Below are 20,272 nucleotides of genomic sequence, written 5' to 3' on the forward strand. Positions count from 1 at the left end.
TATTTTTGAAAATGCATTTTCGATTGGATTTAGCATTGGAGAATAAGGCGGTAAGAATTTAAATTTGATCGAATCTTTTGGATTCGATCAAATTTTTTATGTCATGTCGCTTGTGTATTTGAGCGTTATTTTCCAACTCTGGATTGATTTTCTCAAAAAAAAAAATCTATAAATAATTTAAATCTGTCTGCATTGACACTGGAATTAGAAACGATTGTGTGATGTACAACTCCCGCGTTGTTTATTGCTGCAATTATAGTGACATTACGACCTCTGACCGTAGGCAACACAATGTGTGCTCTTGTTCCTTGTCTTGAACGGGCTTGTTTCAAGCCTAATGTTCTGGAGTCATTCTTTCGTTCTATTTCAATAGAGGCCATCTTAAACGTAATTTTTAATTTCCGTAATCCATATTCTATGCATCTTGTGGAAATATTTATATCATTTTCTCTCAACAGTTTAGTTTTTATGGCTTTGAGGGTAATTCCAGGTTGACTTTCTATATAGAACTCGATCAGACTTAAAACTTGTGGTGTCAACCACTTAGTTCTATTTCCTCCACGCTTATTTTCCTTCAATGTTCCAAAATTTTGTTTGTAATTACTTCACATTGTCGAGAGTTTACTGTTTTGGATGTTCACATTATCGAGAGTTCACTGTATTTAAAAATAGCAACGTTTAAAATAAATGCGAACCTGACCGGGAAGCTCTGATAATTGGGAACCTGAGGAAGAATCAATATCCTCGCCAAGTATTGCAAGTGGAAATGCTCTACAAGACCCCGAAACAAATTGGGTCAGTATAACAAAATAACAAAAGACATGAAATTGTTATTATTTAAATTCTATGAAGAGGGAAGAACCATTCGTTTAAGATGGCCTCTATTGAAATAGAACGAAAGAATGACTCCAGAACATTAGGCTTGAGACAAAAATATGCTCAAGACTTTACAAAATGGATACCCCAACAAGGAGAAAAATTTATATTCATTGATGAGTGTGGATTTAATCTTCACATACGAAGAACCCAAGCCCGTTCAAGACAAGGAACAAGAGCACACATTGTGTTGCCTACGGTCAGAGGTCAATGCAGACAGATTTAAATTATTTATAGAAATTTTTTTTGAGAAAATCAATCCAGATTTGGAAAATAACGCTCAAGTACACAAGCGACATGACATAAAAAATTTGATCGAATCCAAAAGATGCAACCTTAAATTCTAACCGCCTTATTCTCCAATGCTAAATCCAATCGAAAATGCATTTTCAAAAATAAAATTATGTGCAAGAGCTGAGCTGTGTGACGTTTCAATGGAACATAACATTGTTGATGTAATCGAGCGAAGTATTCAAAAGCTTACTCGGCAAGATTGTTCTAACTACGTTATGGACATGGTTTTGAAAATCCCACAAGCTGCAAGTCGGGAACCCCTTCATTAAGATAAGCAGTTACCTTATCATCAACAATTTATTAAGTCAAATATGTATTTCGCATTTAGGACCGGGTATTCAATTCTTGTTCTTAAATATTTATTTATTAAAATGTCAAGAAATACCCCAATTTGTATTACTATTTATTTAGTTTTATGTTGTAAAGATATTAAATGAAATCACACCGAATAAAGAATATTTATGTTAATTACATATCCATACAACTATATTTGTTAATATTCTTTGATTTAATTTTGAAATATTGGTTTAAAATTAGTGCAAATATTATATTTCCTTAGATAAGAATAAAGGTTTCATTTAATTTGGAAAAAGTTTCATTCTATTTGTAAAAGGTTTCATTTCAATTGGAAAAGGTTTCATTCTATTTGTAAAAGGTTTCATTTCAAGTGGAAAAGGTTTCATTTAATTTGGAAAAGGTTTCATTTAATTTGGAAAAGGTTTCATTTAATTTGGAAAAGGGTTCATTTAATTTGGAAAAGGGTTCATTTAATTTGTAAAAGGTTTCATTTAATGTGGAAATGCTATATATAATTTGCCACACATCCATGTGCATTATGTGTTTGCATATTTGAACAGAAATGTGCACACACACACATGCATACACTCTCTCCCAGGGATACTGTATTTTGGAAATTAATATTGGTGTCCGTGTGTGTGACCGAAATGGACTTAATTGAAAACAGAAAATTGCAATTTCGTGCAAATCGAAAGATATATAGGACCTTTGGTACACCATTTAACTTAAATCGGACGAATATATATATGGGAGCTATATCTAAATCTGGACCGATTTTCAGGAAACTCAAAACACATCATTCTACACCTTATTCAGAACGCGTTTACATTAAATCGGTCGAAACTATATATGGGAGCTATATCTAAATCTGGACCGATTTTTCCCAATTTCAATAGGGTTCGTCCTTGGGCCAAATAAGTGACATGTGCCAAATTTCATCCCATTCGGATCATAAATGCGACCTGTACTTTGTTTACAATTTAACATGGACAGAAGAACAGACGGATGGATATGCATAGAATCACTCAGAAAGTGATTCTATGCATATTTTCAAAAGGAACCATGGGTCTAACTCGTTTCATTTTGCCTGTTACAAACATATGTACAAAGACAAAATACCCTGTACCACAGTGTGGTGAAGGATAAAAATATTACCATGTGCAAATTTTGGGTGAAATTTTGATATTCCTTTCGATTTATATATGATTTGTAAAGTTTCAAAATTTTCATTCGTGGGAATGGTACTTAAAGGAGTGGATTGACTTGTTAAAGATAATACAAGTAGGTTTCATAAAGTTTGGTTAAAATCGAATAGTCCGTTGGCATGATTTTATAAAATTAACTTTCAGCAAAATTTGGACAACTTTGGGGTGGTACAAGAAGGAGTGGAGCGATATTCCCCATCTTCGAACTTGGACTGATTTCCGATGTGAAAAGTTTCGATGAAATCGTTTACTCCCGTCAGAGTTATCGTGCGCACCAGCCAACTGGACTACAAATTGTGGAAACGGATTTGGTCCAAAGAAACATGGGCTCTAAAACCAATATTTCGACAAGGCGCATTTCTGGCGTATACCCTCATTAGTCATAAGGCTGAGGGTATAAATATCAAAAGAAATTAATCTATTTTGAAGCTGTGTCCAAGATTATAAAAATAACGGAAATCGGATAAGACCATTATAGTTGACTTATATTTTGTTCATTGATGTATAGAAGTGACGGAAACATGTGACCAATTGCGTTATTACCTCCAAAACAAAACATGCCTTCTTTTAAAGATTTAAATTATACGGAGGATTAAAATAAAATGTGTGCCATCATTGAGAATGTCAATAAATATTATTTCATTTTAACATCACCGATCCAGTGCCGCTGCTGGTACTGTACCATTCGTAAATTATTTTTTGTATGATTTATATTTACTTTTGAATTAATTAATGCATCTGATATAATTGTTGTTATTGTGCTCTTTTGTTATTGTATTGTGTGAGTTTATGTTTGAGTGCAGATTTTGGCCCATTTATTTTCTTTCCGGTCGTGGTGTCATAATAAGCCATATGTTTATCCGGGCAAAAGGGATTTGGAAAAAAAATGTTTTCAGACGACCGGTGCGGCAGTCGGACTGTTGCTACAGTTGCCTCAATTCCCTTTGCATCCGTTTTTCACTTTTTGGTTTTTGTTATTGTCGTCAAGGACGACTGGACGACCATAAAAATGAATTAATCTATTAATGAATGTTATGTACATCTATACGAATGTACAGTGGAACTTCTGTATAACGGGCCGTTGGGTGTTTCAATTATGGATCGACGACTATAGATAGACTATTTTTAATGGAGAGATTAAAAACAATTTATATGAGTTACGTATTCAATATGGAAAGTCTGTCATACAGATGTTTGACTCTATTTTGTCTGTATTTTCATTTATTGTATAATTACATTTATGGCCTTATTAATAAAATAATAATATTTTTTGTTTTTTCCTCCTTCTCCCTTTCTCATTCTCTTACACACTCTCCGCACTTATGCTGATAATGCTATCCGTATAGTAGTCTGTGACGGATGTCATAATGTTAAAATTGTTGTTGGTATTGACAACATCAACATGTTTGCTGTCAACCGTTAAATCCGTAGGACCCATTGGTAAATGAATAAATGGATTACATTGAAAACACACAGACACAAAAAGCTCGGGCCCCCCGGGCCGGCCCCCTGCGTACGTCCCTGGGTCCTACTCATTAAACGTCTAAAACCATCCGATAAGGGAAGCTATATCTGTGAATTAAATTCAGATCCAGTATTACGCAGTATACATATATTAGATGGTAATATATATTTTTTTCTAATACGAAAAAAGTTAGCATTTTTAGAAAAAATATAATTTTTTTGGATTTTTCTAGATTTTTATAAAAAAAATTTTTGAGTGATAAATAGGCTGGATTTTTGAAATAAAATGTGATGAATATTTATAAAAAATGTTTTTTAAGACGTATATTTTTAAAAGAAACATGGATTATTATAAAAATATTTTTGCAAGGCGTGGATTATTATTAAAAATATTTTTCAAGGCGAGGATTAGTTTTCAAAATATTTTTTTCAAGGCGTGAATTTTTTAAAAAAATATTTTTTCAAGGCGTGAATTTTTTAAAAAAATATATTTTCAAGGCGTGAATTTAAAAAAAAAATATTTTTTCAAGACGTGAATTTTATAAAAAAAATATTTTTTCAAGGCGTGAATTTTTTAAAAAAATATTTATTCAAGGCGTGAATTTTTAGAAAATATTTTTTCAAGGCGTGGATTTGTTTTCAATGGCGTAGATTTTTTTATAAAAAATCAAAGTTATGGGTTTTTATTAAGAAAGGCGTGGATTTAAAAAAAAATTGTCAAAAGCGTGGATTAAAAAAAATTGTCAAAAGCGTGGATTAAAAAAATAGATTTTTATAAACAAAAATTGTCAAAAACGTGGATTTAAAAAATGGATTTTTATAAAAAATATTGTCAAAAGCGTAGATTTTTATAACATCTACGTGGATGGATTTTTATAAAAAATTTTGTCAAAAGCGTGGATTAAAAAAAATTGTCAAAGGCTTGGATTTTTATGAAAATATTTTTGCAAGCATGGATTTTTATGAAAATATTTTTGCCAGCGTGGATTTATTTTTTTTTTTGGTTCATATAAAAATCCACAGCGTGGATTTTTAAAAAACAATTTTTAAGGTCGAGCATTAAAAAAATAGCTTACAAAATAATTTCTCAACGCGCGAATTTTTAAAAAATACTTCTTCAAATCGTGAATTAACAAAAAAATTATTTTCCAATACATGGATTCCTATAAGAATATTTTTCAAGTAACCATTAAGTCGTGGATTCATATAAGAAATTTTTTCAAACAGCCATTTAGGCGTGGAATCATCTAAGAATATTTTCAAGTCACCATTAAGGCGTGAATTCCTATTAGAATACTTTCCAAGTAACCATTAAGGCATGGATTCCTATTAGAGTACTTTCCAAATAGCCATTAGGGCGTAAGAAGAATATTTATCAAGTAACCATTTAGGCGCAGATTCCTATAAGAATACTTTTCAAGTAACTATTAAGACGTAGATTCCTATAAGAATACTTTTCAAGTAACAATTAAGGCGTGGATTCCTATTAGAATAATTTCCAAGTAACCATTACGGCGTAATAAGAATATTTTTCAAGTAACCATGTAGGCGTAGATTCCTATAAGAATACTTTCAAGTAACTATTAAGGCATATATTCCTATAAGAATACTTTTCAAGTTTCCTTTGGTTTTTATTTTGTTTTTAGATTATAAGTTTAATTGAGTTTATTAACACTCCAGATAAGTGCATTCCCGGGAGCAAGGAATTTTTGTTTAACATTAACACTTTGAATTTATTTTTGTGTCTATCTTACTCTTAAGCATCATACATTACAATTTTAAGTATTTCTAAATATTATGACAACTCTGTAAAAATTTACTGTTTGTTTCAAAGGCTCAATAAATGTAATCTTAATCTTAATCTTAATACTTTTCAAGTAATCATTAAGGCGTAGATTACTATAAGTATATTGATCATTAGGGCGTGGCGTGGAGAATATTCATGATTAAGGCGTGGATTCCTGTAAGAATATTCATGATTAAGGCGTGAATTCTTGTAAGAATATTCATGATTAAGGCGACTGGACTCAACGGAAAATCGCTCATTTTGGCGCACCGCCTCCATACCAGTCCAGATAACGCATGACTTTACCGAATGCTGTGAACGTGACAACGTCAGTCAAGGCTGTATGGGATTTGGTAATGTCCACAATATTTTGGATGGCACCACCGGCATTGAGCCGGAGGCATGCGAAAAGGATTTCCCACGAATCGTGCGCTGCATGGCCGATGGTCGTAATCATGTACCATGTTGTGTTGAGAAACAAATACCTGATTTGTGTCAAGATATGTGTCGCGGCGAGTATACACCGCAGGGTGTATACTCGCCGCAGGGTGTCCAGCAGATACCCAGCACTCCACTGGAAGTGACAGTCAGTGAGGTTTGTGAAACAGTTGGAACCACCTGAAAAACTACCCGACACGGTGAAAGAATACAAAATCAATGTAACGGAATTGCATTCCGTCTAACGAAAAAGGACGAAAGTGTCATTATGCGCACGGTAAATAGCAACACAACATCACTTCGAATACCAGATTTAAAGCCGCAAAGAATGTACGGCATTGTGGTGACGGCCGAAAATGAATTTGGTTCAAGTTTGCCCAGCGAACGACTGCGCATGTTTACGCACAAAAGTTCCCTGTCCAAAGAGGAGGATGCGGAAACAGAAACTAAAATGGAGATGCCAGATTTGCCAAACAACACCAAAAACATGAATTGCTTCAGGTATGAGAGTTTCGAATTTGTTGTATATTCGTTTGATTCATACAATCCACGTTTCAGACTCGACGAACCGGTATTCATTGTGTATGTTTACTCCGGTATGAATGTATGTTGTAACACACAAACTTTGAACAAATGCGGCAAGTTCGTACACGAACATGTTTTACACAATGAGTGTGTCGAATTATACAGTAGTATTCGAATTACCCGAATTAATTGAAGAGATATTATGGTTTTTATACAATCCACAAAAGTATGAAGGGTATGTTATGTTTTTTATACCCTTCACCACACTGTGGTACAGGGTATTATGTCTTTGTGCATATGTTTGTAACAGGCAAAAATAATCGAGATAGACCCATGGTTCCTTTTGAGAATATGCATAGAATCACTTTCTGAGTCGATTTACGCATGTCCGTCTGTCCATGTTAAATTGTAAACAAAGTACAGGTCGCATTTATGATCCGAATTGGATGAAATTTGGCACAGGCCACTTAATTGGCCCAAGGACGAACCCTATTGAAATTGGAGAAAATCGGTCCACGTTTAGGCATAGCTCCCATATAAGGGTACCCCAAAATTTTCGGTATTTTGAGGTTCTTGAGCGCGTTTTTTAACTGAATTCGCTGAAATTTGGAACTTTGAGTTCTTATTGGTATAAAGGTCCATTTTATCGGAGAGCCCCCATATAAGAATACCTTCAATTTTCGGTATTTTCGGGTTCTTTGTCTCGTTTTATAACTGCAGAGAATTCAGTTTTTGTATATTGGGTTCTTATTGGGTACCAAATTACTCCATTAAAAATTATAAATATAGGTCCAGGTTTTCTGGTAGTCCCCATATAACGGTACTCCCAAATTTTTGGTATTTTGGGGGTTCTGATCGTATTTTTCGACCGAATTGATTGTTCTTATTAGGTAGCAAATCTCTCCACTGTAAATTATAAATATTGATCAATTTTTTCTTGTAGCCCCAATATAAGGGTACCCCCCAATTTTCGGTAGTTTGAGGTTCTCCAACCAAATTCTATTTATACCCTTCACCACACTAAGGTACAGGGTATTATGTCTTAGTGCATATGTTTGTAACAGGCAAAAGGAAACGAGATAGACACATGGTTCCTTTTGAGAATATGCATAGAATCACTTTTTGAGTCGATTTGACAAAAAAAGGTCTAAGTTTTGTGAAAATCGGTTCAGATTTATATATAGCTCTCATATATATTTTCGTCCGATTTTAAGTAAATTATGCACCAAGATATCAAAATGTGGCCGATATGCATAAAACATACTGAAATTAGTAAAACTTAACCTGTGACAAGTTTCGATGAAATCGGTTTAGATTTCAATATAGCTTTTATATATATTTTGTTTTTGCAAAATAGTCAGGCTTAATCCCAGTTTGTTGTTTTTATAAAAAACAACTATTTATTAGTGGGGAATGTATGGCATTGTCCGCCGAGGGGTAAGGCAGGGAAGACTTTAGTTTCGGATCTCGCCACTGATCCTCATCAGTTCCCTTAGTTTTTTGTTGGGATATTCTCCCCAGAAGCTATTAATAGTTTCTTTACAAAAAACCTTTCAAACCCAAATGTCTCTTGTGACAATTCGAAGTTCTTACGTTACCAGCGATACGACCCCAATGAGAAGTTCGTTTCGTTGGCGCCTGACTTCGTGGTCAACAAGGCATTTACAGACAACTACAATACATTTCCCACTGCTATGTGTCGTCACTTTGTGACGAATGCACATAACGTTGTTGTTGGTATTGCTAGTTAAAGCAATAAACCAAACAGTATGACCGTGCCTCGTCTACAATGCCATACATACGGCGGACAATGCCATACATTCCCCACTAATAAATAGTTGTTTTTTATAAAAACAACAAACTGGGATTAAGCCTGACTATTTTGCAAAAACAAAATACAAATGGTATCCCAAATAACCCGCCAACACTACTGAAGCTTTTATATATATTTAAATAAATATATTTATCTCTTTTGTTATTGCTGTTTTGTATTGATGAGGCGCTAAGTCCAATTCATCACATGTCACTGACTTAACATCACGTAAAGGCTTTAAGTCCACATTTCATATTTAGGATTTTGGACATGATTTTCAGCCGAATTGTCTGTAGTTTGGTATTTTAGGTACTTATGGGGTAGCACACCTTCCAACAAAAAATATCAATATTGGTCTACTTTTTAGGGTACCGCCCAATATTCGAAATTTTGGAAGGTTTGGGTATGTTTTTCAAACGACTGTAGTTTTATATTTAGGACTCTAAATTATCAATATTGGTCCAAGTTTTGGAGTTCCCCCATATTACGTTACCCCATTTTTCGGTATTTTGGATACGTTTTTCAATTGAGTAGGTTCTAATTTGTTATTTTGGGTTCTCATTGGGTGTCCAATCCTTTTTTTACAAAAAAATTATCGTTATCTGTCCTTGATATGGTATAGACCCCACAAAACTGTACACCAAATTTTTGACAATTTTCCAAATTTCCAATAGCCTGAATTTTTGATATTTCTCTTGGTAGTTATTTACCATGGCATAAAACCCATATAAAAATACCGATCAATTTAAAAATTTGACTGTTCACCTCACGGCGGTGAGTATAAAAAGGTCGGCCCTGTCCAACTTAAGGACGTTTTACTTATTTTTATTCATATTTTTAATAAACAATCTCTACTTAATAATATTAGCAAGTAAAAAATCAACAAAAGTACACATTTATTACAGAAATAAAGAAATGTAATGAGAGATAATTTGTAAGAAAATGACCTAAGTCCACGAAAACATGAAAAACAAATGAAAAGTCTTTAAGTCCCAAAAAAGTGCGTATGTATTTCCGCAAATACTTATTTGTACTCCTCATATAACTTTGTACTCTAATTTGCAATATTTGGGGAAATTTTCTGTATAGGCCTATTTTTGTATATCCCCTAAGGAAGATTCCGACGTTTTTTTCTTACGTCATTTCATTCAACTTTTACTTATTTTTCTAGAGTTTTTAATTACTTGTATTTAATAGAAAAAAATAAAAGACATTACTTCTCACTGGTAAACATTTGCATGAATGTACCTGTACAATGAATGCCCACCATTAATGGTAAGTCGTTGAATGAAAACAGAGAATACAAAGTATAATGCATGATGTTCACTCATTGGACTCATTGATGTTGTATAACTTGTTCTTGTAATTCATCATACAGCATGTTGTGCTTTCGAGTTTGATCGGACAAAGCACAACGAAGAACAATACAACTTCGGTGGTTGAATTCATTTGCACTCATTCAATGTTGTTATGTACTCTGAATACGACTTAACACCCATGAATGTGGATGGGCATTCATTGTACGAGTACATTCTTGCAGATGTCTAGTGTGCACCATGGTCAAACATTACATTATAATTTTCGTTTTCATTTTTTTCTTTTAGGTGCCTGCGTTTTATGTCGGAATTTAGCAGTTGCCTATTTCAAGGTAATGGTGTATTGGCAGATCCACCCACCAAATTGCATACGGTTGCCAAAAAGGATACTTTCCTCATTTTGGATTGGATTAAACCAAAAAGACTGGCCGATACAATTACAACATTCCATGTCAAATTTAGACGTTTGGGAGTTGGTGATGATTATAGCACGGTTGTAAAGGTATGTAGATATGGGTTGATTGGGAACAGAAAGCTCTACATTGAGGCGTTTTTTTCTATTTTTTCTAAGGCGTGGATTTTTATAAAAATATTTTTTCTAAGGCGTGGATTTTTATAAAAATATTTTATCCAAGACCTGGATTTTTATAAAAATATTTTATCCAAGACCTGGATTTTTATAAAAATATTTTACCCAAGACCTGGATTTTTATAAAAAAAAATTATCCAAGACCTGGATTTTTATAAAAAAAATAATTAACCAAGACCTGGATTTTGATAAAAATATTTTATCCAAGACCTGGATTTTTTATATAAAAAAAAATTATCCAAAACCTGGGTTTTTATAAAAATATTTTATCCAAGACCTGGATTTTTATAAGAATATTTTCCAAGGCGTCGATTTTTTTAAGAATATTTATACCCTACACAACTATGTTGTCAGGGTATTATAGCTTTGTGCAGGCCCAAAAGTTTGTAACGCCGCGAAATATTGGTCCTAGACCCATCTTTAAGTATACCGATCGTCATAACTCGACTAGCTGAGTCGATCTAGACATGTGTGTCCGTCCGTCTGTCCATTACAATTTGTAAACACGATACAGGCCACAGTTATGGACCAATCTTCACGAAATTTTGCATGTAGGATAGGTTCTGGCCAATGAAGACCCCTATTGTTTTTGGGAAAGATCGGTTAATATTTAGGGGATGAAATGGACCAAATACTAAATTTTTGTCGGTATTTCTGGGCGCTCCAGAGGCCACAATAATGTCCCGAACATCGTGAAATTTTGCATGGAGAAGGGGATCGGGCCAAAGAATAAGCATGCCTGTTTTGATAAAGATCTGTCAATATTTACCGGGTCAAATGGACCCTGACTTTTGTGTGAAAAATTACAAAATTTGTATTCTATAGCGTATATATTTACCCCTGAAGGACATAGACCTGAGAAGTTGATATTATATCCAAGAGAAGTGGTTGACCTTTAAATTAACACCTATTATATTGTTGTATGTGCTCGGATGTGGGAGTTACATCTAAATATTTACAGGTATCTCCGTATTCGTATATTATTTAATAACCCATTATCACTCTATAGAGCGGAACTATATCGCTGATCGCTTTGAAGTGTTCCATGAGGTTCCAGTTATGGTCAAGGACAAAGCCTATAATTTTCGTTGATGATGAGATAATAATTTTGGAATGAAGTGGACCGAAAACTTAATTTTTTGTGTTATTTTCTAGTCGATCTATAGACCACAAATGAAAGCCGAACAGCACAACACAACCCACGGTGAAGGGAATCTGGACAATAGCTGTACTGAATACTCGTAATATTCGGAAAATATGTCAGTGTGAGGAAGAGGAGCTGTTTACCTCTAATCGGGCAAGAGGGTGCAAATATCACGAAATACTGCCCAGGCTCGGAATAAACATCCGCAGTAGTAGTAGTTGTAGTTGTGTAGGGTATCGTATGGTCGGCCCCGTCCGACTATACTGCTCCGCTCACTGGTTTTTTAATATATAGGTTTTTAATATATGGATTTTTATAAAAATTCGTGGAGTCTTATAAAAATATTTATTAAGGCGTGGAGTCTTATAAGAATATGTTTAAGGCATGGAGGAAGTCTTATAACAATATGTTTAAGGCATGGAGTCTTATAAGAATATGAATAATTTTTAAGGCGTAGAGTCTTATAAGAATACTAATAATTTTAAAGGCGTGGACACTTACAAAAATGCGAATACGTTTTAGGGCGTGGACTATTAGAAGATTATGGGGGATTAGAGGGGAGTGAAATTAATATATATATCGCCCATCCTAGGTCCATCCCGTTAGGTATCATTTTTTTCTGACAGCATTTTGCACGTACACAAGTTTGTATAAATATTAGGTATGTTTATGTCCTACACCTAGGGGTGTAGGGTATAAAAAGTTCAAGTTCGCATTATAAATTCTGCCAGGATATTACATAACTTACGTTTCTCTCGTTTCATTAAAAATGGTCTTCCTTCGTTCCGCCAAAGTACAGGGCAGTCCAGAGCATTTAAATTTATTGATTCTTCTCATTTCCTTTGACATTATTTATAACGTCAATTTAAACACGTACTACTTATAGTACTAGCTGCCCTCCCTAGGCTAACTGATGCTGCTGTGCAACTTTCAAAAGTACTCAGAGAAAAAGAATTTATAACCGCAACATGTTTCTTTATAAACTTACTTTGGATCACTTATTTCATCTTGACTAAAGCCGGAGCTCAGTAAAAACAGGAGGAAACAACATACACATACACTAACATCTATTCCTGTTGCATGTTCGCTTATTCTTCATCTACTTCTGTTTTCTTCTCCCTGTTTTTCTCCATTTATAAAAATCCACCACTAATATTGGAAGGCTTGGAACCCGAAGTCTACTATGAATTCTATGTGGTATCCATAAAGGCATTTGGCAAAAGTGAACCTTCACCACGTTTAATCACAAGCACCAAACCCGTAGAAGTGGAGGACGCCGAAGAGCCCAACTATGATATGTCTAAATGCTGTCATGGATCGGGACTATTGCCACAATGTGTACCCTTATGCAGTTACAATATAAAATTGTCGGACATTGAGGAGCTGGGAGCGGCGTGTCGGGCACAAATGTATAAGTATGAAAGTATTAAAGATATTCACGCTACCCATTCTACACCCTGGACCGCCCCTAATACAACTTCTTGGGTGTGTTATATTGCTCGATAACTAGTTGCAGTTGTTGTTGCAAAAACACCATGGAGCGACAACAGCAACAGAATAAATAAAAAGGCCAGCGGCGACATACAAACAACAACAATATTGCCAACATGAATGCTTGAGCCTTAGTTCTTCGGAATGGGCCAGCAAAGAAATAAAAGACATTAAATAAGATGTATATGCAACATGATATGCATACGAATTAAGTTATATACCACCCCGTTGTCGGCTGGTTGTTGTTGCTACTGCCACAACAACTTCTACCATGGGTTTTTTGTTGGTCGCCATTATAGTTTTGCCTTATAATTGTAGCCTTTAAAGTCAATAGCCAAGCAAGGAACCAATTCAACCCAACACTCAACCCAAGCAACCAGTCATCCAATGTGCTCGTTCAGCCATGTTGGCTAAAGGATAACATAAAAACTGAAAATAATTACTTTTCTTCTGTTACTTATGTTCCAACAATTCGAAGTTGCTTTCGATCCATTTGCTACATAGCTGGATCCAATCCTACCTGGGCGGAGCTGCGACCACAACGACATTGTTCGATTTACCACCATCACTTGCCGCTTTCTCAATGTCCAAGACACCACTGTTTCACTTTTTTCATTTCTTTTTTGCAGCTAATATTGCCAAATGTGCCGCCGGAGGTCGTGATCACACACCATGCTGTGTACGCCGTGGTGTACCCTCAACATGTATGTCACTGTGCCGTGGCGTTTTACCTGTAGCCCACACCTCTTCATTGGCAACAACGGGCAGTGTCAATTCTAATGCCACCACTGATTCCACCACAGATTCCTATGCGGGTAATATCCTGCAATGTCTGGAGGAGGGTAAGTATTGGACAGAGTCACAAACACAGTCAGTCACCACACCTGCGACTACAATGTGCAAATTGAATTTTCCATTTAGAAAATTTAATTAATTTGCATTGGTAGCAATTCTACTTCGATGAAGGGACAGGGGAGGATAAATGTAGGCAGGGCTAAAAAGTAAATCAGCTATTGGTGGTAAAGAAGGAATTTATTTCGTTTGAAGATAAAACTTAGTTTTTGTAGGTAGGTATCCACACAGCAGTGTTGAATGGAGTACTAGGGGTATTAGGCCGAAATGCTCTTGTTATAATGGTTATAAGTGTAATGATATGTAAGCAAGTATGACCTATTTTGAATGTACACAATTGTAAATTAAATCCAATTTGAGAGATGGACTGAGAATTATTTATATGACCTAATAATAAATATCAATTCTGATACGATAATTTAGAGTATTTATCAATATTGGCTACCTTTTAACCGATTAGCTACTTTTTCTTACCCTGGCATATGATGCGAATATTGTCATTTTACACGCAAAGGTCTTGGTTTGACCCGCTGAATATTGTCCGATCAAAACAGCCATTCTTGTTAGTTGGCCAAATTCCCTTCCTCATGTGATGTGTTTCGATGTCGGCTTATTATTGTGGCCAATAGAGCGACTTGAAAAAATACACAAAATTTAGGTTATTGGTCCATTTTATTTCCTAAACATCATCTGAACACTCATAAGCGTCGACCTTGTGTTAATGCTAATACTAATCAATACCAAAATAGGTAGATCCTTGTACGCATTTACTTAGAACTTCCGTATATACTATCAACTCCTCGGGTCTATGTTCTATGTAAAAAATATGCACCATACTATGCAAATTTGGCCAATTCTCCATTAAATATTGACCGATCTTTATGAAAATAGTCATGCTTATTCTATGGTCCGATCCTTTTCTCCGTGTAAGATTTTGTGATCTACGGGTCTCAAAAGTGACAGAAAAAAACGGACAAAAATAAAATTTTTGAACATTTAACCCCCTAAATATTAACCGATCGTTACTAAAAACAATAGAGGTATTCTCTGGCCAGAACCGTCTTACATGTAAAATTTCGTGGCGATTGGTACATAACTGCGACCTGCATCGTGTTTAAAAATTATAATCGACATATGGACGTACAGACACACATGTCTAGATCGACCCAGCTAATCGAGATATGATCGGTATACTAAAAGGTTGGTCTAGGACAATATTTCGCAACGTTACAAAGTCTTGATACTACATAAAGTTATAATACCCTGATAACATAGTTGTGTAGGATATAAAAACAGTGTTCGAAATTACAAAGTTGAGAAAAAATTAAAAGGGTCTTTTATTAGTTTAATTTTTATTCGCCACGAATCCGATATGTCAAATTGTAGCCACTCTTACGAGAAATTCGGTTGAAAATGTATTAATACCGTAAAAGAATTTATATATTTGTATATAAGACAAACGGTAACCGGACATTGAGAATATTTTGTAGGAAGATTTTATAATCAAGAATTTGACAAATCAAATTAGAAGGAATTCGGTTAAAAAATATTCCCACACCCCCTATAATACCGAATAATGGGTGTATAGGGAATTTTCTACTCAATGAGAAATAAAAATACAAAATTATAGCTAAGGTTGGGATGTAGCCATATGTGGGGGATTCCCTAAAAGTGAACCAATGTTGATCATGTTTAGTACAAAGATTTGACACATGACAACCTGACAAATAAAATTAAAGCCAATTTAGATAAAATCATGTTCAAACCAATTCGGATAAAAAACGTGTTCAAACCACCCATACTATTATATGGGTGCTATCCGGATATATGAGCCAATGTGTAAAATGTTCGGTGGAGACATTTTCTACCCAGTCAGAATTCAAAATATTAAATTGCTCCCAAATAGGGTGAAGCACATGCTCAAGCTCCCCAAAAACTATCCATGGTGAACCAATATTGAGATTTTTTAGAAGGAACATTTAGAATTACAACCAATTAATTAGAAATGTGTGTCCAAAACCATTAAAATACTGAATACTTGGGTTGCCGTTATATAGGGGTTACCCCGAAATACCACCTTACAGAAAAATTTGCGTAGTCCTCATTTTAAGGTCCCACAATTTGAAGGATTTGGAATCGAAGTGATTGTTTTTGGCATTTAAGATTTTCAGATGGTAAATTACCTCCCTGAAGAAACATGTTAATGTTTGTCCAGTTTTGTCATAAGCCCAATATAAAGGCACATCCCCTTAAAATGTAGGTGTATGTTCATTAGGGCTTGATGGATTTTATGTAGATTTGTTCCAGTGAATATTTAAACGAATGTTTTTGGCCTGAATTTTTATGAGAATATTTATGAAGGACTACATTTTTATAGAATATTTTTTCAGGGATTAGCAAATGCGAATTTTTTTACAGGCATAAACTGGTCGTAGATTTTTATAAGAGTACAAAAGAAATCTTTTTTTTTTGGGGATTTTTATACTCTTCACCACACTGTGGTACAGGGTATTATGTCTTTGTGCATATGTTTATATCAGGCAAAAGGAAACGAGATAGACACATGGTTCCTTTTGAGAATATGCATAGAATCACTTTTTAAGTCGATTTATGCATGTCCGTCCGTCCGTCTGTCTGTCTGTCCATGTATTTTTGTAAACAAAGTACATGTCGCATTTATGATCCGAATTGGATGAAATTTGGCATAGGTCACTTATTCGGCCCAAGGACGAACCCTATTGAAATTGGGAAAAATCGGTTCAGATTTAGATATAGCTCCCATATATATATTTAACCGATTTAATGTAAACGGTCCCTATATATCATTCTATTTGCACGAAATTTGGTACAGCCTAATCATTTAGGTCTAGAATGATGCCTGCCAAATTTCGTGAAAATCGGTCCAGATTTAGATATAGCTCCCATATATAGTTTCGTCCGATTTCATGTAAATGGTGCCCCAAAGTCCCTATATATCCTTCGATTTGCACAAAATTTGGCATAACGTACTGAATTAAGCCTAGAGTGATGTCTGCCAAGTTTCAAGAAAATCGGTCCAGATTTAGATATAGCTCCCATATATAGTTTCGTCCGATTTCATGTAAATGGTGCCCCAAAGTCCCTATATATCTTTCGATTTGCACGAAATTTGGCATAACGTACTGAATTGAGCCTAGAATGATGCCTGCCAAGTTTCGTGATGCCTGCCAAGTTTCGTGAAAATCGGTCCAGATTTAGATATAGCTCCCATATATAGTTTCGTCCGATTTCATGTAAATGGTGCACCAAAGTCCCTATATATCTTTCGATTTGCACGAAATTTGGCATAACGTACTGAATTAAGCCTAGAGTGATGTCTGCTAAGGTCCAAGAAAATCGGTCCAGATTTAGATATAGCTCCCATATATAGTTTTGACCGATTTCATGTAAATGGTGACCCAAAGTCCCTATATATCATTCGATTTGCACGATATTTGGTATAACGTACTGAATTGAGCCTAGAATGATGCCTGCCAAGTTTCGTGAAAATCGGTCCAGATTTAGATATAGCTCCCATATATAGTTTCGTCCGATTTCATGTAAATGGTGCCCCAAAGTCCCTATATATCCTTCGATTTGCACGAAATTTGGCATAACGTACTGAATTGAGCCTAGAGTGATGTCTGCCTTATAGATTGATTTTAAGTAATTTACGCACCTGTGACAAGTGTGTTTGAAATCGCTTAATATTTGGATAGAGCTTCCATATATATTTTCGCCCGATTTCAAGTAAATTGGGCATCAAACTCCTCATGTTAGTCAGATTGACATCAAATTTTGCACAACGTACAAAATTGAGCATAGAATTACGTAGTTGCGTTTTCTAGAAGTACAGGCATAGCCCAACGAATGACCTATTTATATTTGTTTGAAGTCGATTTACATTCTTTATGGACAGATCTAGGTAGATTCAAATTTAGATAAATATAACATATTATATTTCATCCAATTTCATGTTAATAGTCCTGTTTAATATACCCATAGTGGTGAAGGGTATCATATAGTCGGCCCCGTCCGACTTTACTACTTTCCTTACTGGTTTAGAATATTTTTAGGGGAAATAGATTTTTACCTAATTCCAGAGAGGTTTAATAGTTTGGTCAATTCCAACATACAGAGAGTTTTACTTAGTTTCCTAGTACACATTTTCCAGCTTATGTGGATATAATATTGCATAATGGGTTCTTCTCCTAAGTTGTTTGGTTTTCTCCTGGCCGCGTAACCCCCCAAAACAAATCGCGATCGATTTTATGTATGTTGTGGATATATGAATATAGGCTATTTGAGGTTTCTTCAAAAAGCTTCAAGTTTGACATAGCTTCTATATTACAGTATCACAAGGTTTCGAAACATTTTAGGATCTAACCATTAGTATATTGAATATTCAGTTGTATGAACAAATATAACAGTTCCAACCGATATTCGGTAGTCATCAATGTAGGTACCCTTTATTGATGACGATCGATGATTTTTAAAGATCATATGATGACTACTATAGATATTTAATTTTCATGAGCTTAAACCAGTTGTCGAAGCACTACGAATTGTTTACTTTCTGATTTAATTATTGCATGCTCCGTATATTTTTTTGGCCTTCCCTTAAGGGGACCCTCCCCCATTCTAGGGGTCAAAATTTGTGTTGATATAATTCGAATCTACACTGATTAAAGAATGTCTCTACAAAATTTCAAGTGAAAATCTCAAAAACTCTTGAAGATATAGCCGATTTATTGTGTCAGCATTAAGTGACGGCTGAAGGGCTTCTCAAACTTTAAATGCGTTTTTCTCTAAACATTTTTTTTACGAATGGCGGGCACGATAATCCAAAAACTAATAATCCAATCGGTTCCAAATTTTGCAACGTTTCTCTGGGAGTGTATAGCTCTCGTATGAACTAGGATAAAGCCAATCGGTGAAGATCTTCTTTATTTTTTAACTTGGTTTGTACAAAATCGGCGATTTTCCAAAAATATTTTTTCAAAGGTCCACCATTTTGTTAATTTTAGAGCGAAGTCAATAATCCTAGTTCATACGAGAGCCAGACATGTACTCTTTCTAACACCGTTGGAATTTTCGGATTCCGATGTTCCAGTGACGAGTTGTCATGCCCGCCATCAAAAATAAGGACTTTGTTTACTATTTGAAAATAAAACTTGATATAAGCCTTGACATAAGTCAAAGTCAATTGCAGACGATACTGAACACATTTTATTCATTCAATTTGTCTATTTTTCACACTCCATCTCAAACTAAATTCTAATAAGAGAATCACTAACATTCGATCTAATCTTCTTAACATATTCAAACAAACAGGTACGGATAGTATACCCGCCCCAGTCATCGATTTACATGCAATCAAAGTAACAAATACAACAATCTCGTTAGTACAACAACAATTCCACAGAAGTCGCTACAATACCGGCAGATGCCTCAAACAGCAATGGCAAAGCAACAAATGATGCAACCATTAAAGCATCCAACGGCAATGCAACAGAATTTGACATCGCTGATGCGGCGGCTACTGCTGCAAATGATGATATTTACTTCATTGTTCAATATGGTAAAGTCAATGATATGACCATGTAGAAAATGTAAGTACAACATATACATAAACATATTTTTTACCGAGTTAAGTTGAATGTTGAAAATATTTTACACATGTCAATAAGTTTGTCAAGCAAAATGTATCGTATAGCGAAGGATGTGAACAACAAAAAATCAAAACTTCGACACTTTACAACCTATTATCCTACATAATGTGATAACTTTTGTGGATTATTTTTGTACTACATTTTTATGATTCTCTGACTTCTTTGTCGTGGATATTGTAAACATTTTGTGTATAGTCTAGTCTGACAACAATGTCACAAATGTTAAAATGACTAGTTTTCGTTTTTTGTTATAGCACTCAATTCAAATCAGTTTTTTGACCAGGTCACTTTACGTCTATGTATTTTGTCTGCAAGTTTACGACAAAGTCCTGCTAATCAGAGGCGTTGCAATTCTGGATTCGTCTTTTTCTACAATACTCGATATTGTTCTATTTCAAGCGTAGGTCTTCTATATTTTTCCTACAAATTGTTTTCCTAATTTAAAATTTATATGCACTAATCTCATAAATATTTATTAGAAAAATGGGTTTC

The 20,272-nt window shown here is 34.7% G+C and overlaps 1 pseudogene; it reads left to right on the forward strand.

Annotated features, from left to right (window-relative positions):
• The first annotated feature begins 6,153 nt into the window (after positions 1-6,153).
• Positions 6,154-19,715, forward strand: LOC133323414 (Ig-like and fibronectin type-III domain-containing protein 2; annotated as a pseudogene).
• The last annotated feature ends 557 nt before the right edge of the window (positions 19,716-20,272 follow it).

The sequence above is a fragment of the Musca vetustissima genome, unplaced genomic scaffold, assembly GCF_032173495.1.
Source record: "Musca vetustissima isolate MV318-11 ecotype Yass unplaced genomic scaffold, APGP_CSIRO_Mvet_v1 utg294689, whole genome shotgun sequence".
NCBI lineage: Eukaryota > Metazoa > Arthropoda > Insecta > Diptera > Muscidae > Musca > Musca vetustissima.